This window comes from Alosa pseudoharengus, unplaced genomic scaffold (assembly GCF_046254945.1).
Source record: "Alosa pseudoharengus isolate Yale_2024_CS ecotype anadromous, Long Island Sound unplaced genomic scaffold, YU_APseudo_1.1 YU_APseudo_1.1_scf_2, whole genome shotgun sequence".
In the NCBI taxonomy this organism is placed as follows: domain Eukaryota; kingdom Metazoa; phylum Chordata; class Actinopteri; order Clupeiformes; family Clupeidae; genus Alosa; species Alosa pseudoharengus.
Window position 1 is genome coordinate 34,460,983 of NW_027468663.1, and position 6,264 is coordinate 34,467,246.

The following is a 6,264-nucleotide window of genomic DNA, read 5'->3' on the forward strand; positions in this document are numbered from 1 at the left end:
TTGAGAGAGGCTTCATTAGAGACGCCTGCGTGGCCCTGAGGTTATGAAGCCGCGATGGAGCCGACGGTCCAGGGAGGAGTGCCTCCCCAGCGGCGCGTTGCCATGCAGCAGCGGAGTGGGCTTGGAACCGCACCACGCTGTGTGCCTGATGAGCAGAGCCTTCCAGTGGGGAGCCTCCTCACATCCACACCCCACTCCAGAACCCACTCACTCCGGATCAGCCTCTCCCCACTGGAGGGCTTGGGCTGGGAGATTTGGAATGGGATTTGATTGGAGGTGACGGATGGACAAAATGAAACTGTAGCTGGTCAGCGTGCGCATGGGACTGTGTCCTCTCGAGACTCTGCGCACTGAAGGCCAAGTTGAGGACTGCTTTATTCATTTATTTCAACATTAGTCTATTTATTTTCCACTTGAAGAGCTTGAAGAACAACTCTGTATGGCAAAAGGAGGACAAACGTGATGGAGGGAGGACTTTGTGGTTTTTATTCTTTTAAATTAGTTTGAGATCAAATGTTATGATTTCAGAGACAAAGCGGGTGTTTTCAAAGACTCAAGTATAGAGACAAAAGCAAGAATTCTTTAGAAAAAAATAATTAAAAGTGTTTAATGTATAATTAAAATGCTAAATAAATAATATAATGCCCATCTACGTACTTGTGCATAATAAACTAGTGATAACTTTTAATGATGGAAGCAGTATAAAACTTTGCAATAATCAGCACAGTGTTCTAGCAGAACTACAGTAGTAGTCAACTTTTAGACTAGTTAACTAGTAGCTTCTAGAACTAATCATCAACTTTTTTTGAAATGCATTTTTTAACAATAGCAGATGGTAACCCAGTTATGATGTAAACAAAATGGAAGTCAATGTTGTTTACATTACATTTCACAACCTGTCAATAGGAACGCCAAAGAGCAATTTGACATCTTGCCCTTTACTTGCATTGGACATTCAGATGTATAAGAAGAAAGCAGTTCTACATATACTGTATATATGTATACATATGTAGTTATATATATATAGTTATATATATATATATAAACTGTATATATGTATACATATGTATATAGTTATATATATATATATATATATATATATATATATATATATACATATATATATATATACATATATAACTGTTTCTTCTTATCTTATCTTCTTATCTTAATCTTTATCTGTTTTCTGTTGAAATTCTCATGTATAATTTCTTGCAGAAATGCACATGCTAACCTGAACTTTCATGTATGCACCCATACATGCCCCCACCAACACACACACACACACACACACACACACACACACACACACACACACACACATGAAATCCTCCAATAATTCTTTCCTTACTTAAAAAATTGTGCATAATGTCTGGCAGAAGGGACTGTGTGTTGCTCTCTCTCCCCCCAACAGTGGTTGGCTGCAGCGAGCTCTTTTGTGTGTGGTTAATGATGTCCCTTTTGTGCGTGCGGGGTGGGCAAGGGGCTGAAGATGTGGCTGCGCTGTGTCAGAGCGAGTGGCGCAGGGTCTTAGCGTGACTGGCAGCTGCGGTAATCCTGCCTTTGTGCCCCGCGAGAGGCCCACTGAGCGCGCCCCGCCGCTCCAGACGAGCCAGATGGGACGGAGCACCACATCTAAACCCACACAAAGGGCCCAGCGCGGGCTGAGCCGGGCCGGAGTTTGGGCTTGTTTGGGCTCCGGGCAGCTCTGGTTCCCAAGCATTTCATTTTTGTGGTCGATCTAAAGCGTGCCAGATAGCACTCTGATTGGTGGCAGCTTCGGCACACACACACACACACACACACACACACACACACACACACACACACATATACTGTGGACACTATTACACACATTGAGCCCTTTCACCCATAGGCACACTTAATCAGATAAACACACATACACACAGTCTCTATTAACCATAGAGACCACAGCGTGATGCTTTCTCATTGCTCATTGTGGTTTGTGACTGAGGTTTGCCTCATCTAGTTCCCTTGACTTCATCATAGAAAGCTTTCCTCAATGCCTCTCATGTCATTCTGTGCCCTTGGTATGGCATGCCTATGTGTCAGTGATGACACCACTAAGAGTCCAGAAACACTGTGTCTCAGAAATGTTTGGTGCCAGTGGATTTCAAAATGAATTTTTGTCACCGAGTCGTCATTTATATGAAGCAATGAATTTCTGTGGCAGGGTATACAACCAATCTACATATTTGATGTTGTATCTGAGTAATTACGATGTCTTAAACCATAATATTATCTCAAGAAACGGAAAGGAGACTGGCAGCTCTTTGATTCTCAGTGTATGAGCGCCTCACTCTAAACTTCAAATGAAGCAGACAAAGCAAAGGGATTTCACAGCGAAACAAACTCCATTGATCTTCTGCTTTCTTCTCGATTTTTATTAAACCACTGGCTTAACACTAAAAAGATTTCTACTGCCTTCAAAACACCCATTAATTACAGCTACAGAAATGGCTCCTCTCTGCTACAACTTGGCGATAAATGGCGCTCATCACAGCAGCAAATCCTTATAGCCAGTCTGAACATCCCTTCCCCAAACACTTGGTAAAATCAGCCATTCACATAACAAGCCGACAGTCATCACATCTGTGGATAACACAACTGCATATTAAATTTACTTCTAACTAAGATCAGTAAAGTGTGATGTGAATATTAATGGGCCAATAATCTTTTATGTGGAGCTCATTAAGTGAGCATTTATATAGTGGGAAAACTTACTATCGAATCACTGTGTTTAAATGTCACTTCATTTAGCTGATGCCACAGGCAACCTGAGTGAGCTCTATAATACTGTTACTGACTCCTGGGCTGGGAGACACAGGAGGACCGAGCTGCCTCACTTCATGGGATTGGATAATAGTGGCTCAGGTAGGAATACATTATCAAGGGCCCAAATTGGTTGAAGAGAGTAGAGGAAGAAGGAAAATAAATGAATCTGAAGCTGTTTTGCTTGAGCGTCCAAATCCTCAAATAAACTTGGGCGGAGGTGTGTGTGTGTTTGGTGGGGGTAACACTGGGGTTCAGCAGAGTGCTAACTCAGTCTGTGTGTGTGTGTGTGTGTGTGTCTGTCAGTGTGCAGACCATATCCACTGAAAAGACAGTGAGCCTTTGGGTCTCCTGATTTAAGTGGGGATTAGGGATGTGAAAGAGCACTGTACCCCCCCTACCCAATTGGAGATGGGTAATTGCCTGACTCCCTGAGATGGGAGTCTTTCATGCCTGGCCTCGCTTTGGGCATAATTTACTACTGCATATACACCTTCACAATGTCTTTTAATGTGAAACACAGATGAAAGCATGAAAGCATCAACCAGTGCTGATTTCTGAATGATCCAAACAGATATAACATGTTGCGTAGTGAAATCGGTCATCTTAAAAGGTCTCGCATGCAAATGTAATCATGTTGTGGCAAAGAACTGGGCAAGATCAGAGGAGCGCACAGTAATTGCAACCACCAAACTTTTCGAGAGAGCCAGAGAAAGTTCCAGAAGGCCATGTGAGCCTTTCTGTCTATGATGTGAGTGATGAGCTCGTCTTTCAAGGACTCCCAAAGGACGGAGCACTTCAAGAGCTTTTCAGAACCCTTCCAGCAGACTCTGTCCCGGCCTCAGAGATCTCTGGCGGAGCGAGAATGGGAGAAAGTGAGAGCGCCCGCGCGTCTGAGAGGCTGAAAGAGAACAAATACTCCGACCAAGAAACTCTAAATGAAAGAAAAGGGCAACAGAAACTCAGGGGGGTTAAAGAAGCATCAGATCAGATGAGATAAGAACACAGTCGGCTGCCGGACTTTTTTCTCTCTCCCTCCCTCCCTCCTCTTTTTGGGCTCACTGAAATCAGGCACCTCTTTTCAATCTGATTGAATGTAAGACTAAAAGAGGACCAGAGGAGGCGAGAGCAGCGTGAGTGTGCCCAGTAGCTTTTAGTCAGCACTCTAATGAGTTCCTGAGGGAAAGGAGCCTGTCAATCATGCTGCACTTCTGTTTTTTTTTTTCTCTTCTCCCGCCAACACTATCATGTCGTCCTGTACTGTAGAACCAAGGGGCATGAAATAATTAGAGATCACCAAGTTACCACTACTTTATTTTTTTTACATGAAATGCAGAGAGGGGAGCCAGCCAAGCTCATTTACATTGGGGAGGGGTGCGGCTGCTGTTCTTTTTGGGTTTGGGGGTGGCATTTCGGGAGAGTGCTTTACATTTTGTTTTCTTTTTCCTCCCGACACCCACTTTTGCAGAGATTGTAGCAGGAACCCAAGTCTGTGCTCCATGTAAATGCTCTCCTCTCCTGTTCTTCTCTTCTCTTTCCTTTCATTTCATCTCTCCCTTCTCCGGCGCTCGCTGTTTGTGCTTTGTTGTGAAGGAGCAGAGTGCAGGCGAGTCAGGCGAAAGTGGGTGTAGATAGCGAGCTATGCAGAGTGACACATGATGAAAGGTAATGCTGCTGCTTTGGGAGCAGTCAGAGAGCATCCTCTTCTCAGGAGAGAGAGGGAGAGAGAGAGAGAGAGAGAGAGAGAGAGATGGAGGATGAGAGAAGGAGAGGGTGAGAGACAGGCTCTTGCATAAGGCCTATTGTTAGTCAGATATACAGCAGAGTGAGTTCAATATGGAGAGGATTGGAAAGGGGGGGGGGGCATGATGTTACATATTTGTTGATTAAATATTTATGAGCCATCATGAAGAGAGAAAGATGGTGAGTGAGAATGCCTGAGACTCGACAATACTGAGCATCTGACCAATTAACATTAGCGTTCCACACTCCCTTCATTTGAGCGCCGTGTTTAGAGGCGTGGGCAAACGCAGACAAACAAAACAGAGGGACGAGGGGAGGGAGGGAGGGTGAGCCAATGCACAACAAGCCAGCCCCAAAACAAAACAAGATGCGGAGATTTAGCCAAACATCTGCATGTGAATGGGACCCGGCTCAATATGGCAAGCGGACACTGGCAAGCAGCTCTTGTAATTGGTGGCGAACAATGTCTGCCGTCGAGTGAGGTGGAGACCAGGGAGAAATGGAGAAGATGGGAACCACCAGACAACAGACCTTCTGCTTGGTGATGTGCTTATTCTGTAGCCTCATCAGCTGCAGTGCCCATGGAGTCTATCAGACAGACAAAACAATTGTGAAATGAGTCTGGTCTGTCTGTAAATCAGAGAAGAGGGGCTAGCGCATATGAGAGATGCTGGTTACTTGGTCCTGCATCATTGAGTCACCATTGCTAAAGGGGAAGAAACAGCATTGGCTGTAACAGAGCACTGAAAGTAATGCTGTGTTTCACATTGCATAAACAGTGCCCTCTAGGTACAAACAACCAGCTCAAAGACTTGGGAGTCTGCATAATTTCACAATTGTATGACTTACATAATGCGCGCACGCACACACACACACACACACACACACACACACAATCCAAAAAGGCTAAAAAGGTTAATTGCTTTTCTTATTAAGTGCAGCCCTTGTTATTGTGATAATGTTTATATATGTGTAACCTGGCTTCCAGTGGGACAGTTATCCATAACCTAGAGGTTAATCATCACACTGTCTCCCCTCAGCCAGCTCACAATTCTCCTAGCAGCACACTACTGCTAATCACAACAGCACACTACTGCTAATCACAGCAGCACACTACTGCTAATCACAGCAGCACTGCCTGCACCAGCACGGAGATGGAGCAAGGGAGGGAGGGTTTTTTCATGTCCACTCATGGGGAGGGGTGTGTGTGTGTGTGTGTGTGTGTGTGTGTGTGTGTGTGAGTGAGTGAGTGACTGGGGGGATTGGTGGGGGGTGATGACCCCCGCTAGCCTGGCGTGCATTGGCGGGCGATCAAACACAGAGCAGAGTAGATGGAGAGGGTGGGGGGCAATCGGGCGTCCATGGGAGAGGGGCCAGCTCTGATCTCGCCTCCCCGAGTGTGCTGAGGGAGAGAGGAGGCAGGCGGAGGGAGAGGGCTGGGGTGGGGTGGGGTGAGGATGATGGGGGTATGTTATCTCCCCAGCATCACGGAGAGGGCGGAACTGAGCCATTAAAACACCGCAGGGCATCACCGAGGGCTCGCGGGGCTGGTCAAGGTGCGGCCGCTCTAGCTGGTCATTATCTGACCATCTCTCTCTTGCTGGCTATCTGCGTGTGGTTTGCGTGTGGATGTGCCTCTGCCCCAAGCCCTGGTCCCACCCTGGGGCAGCTGGCTTCCGCCTAATCAGCAGGGTATCACTAGTCCCATCTGATGCACTCCGATCTGAT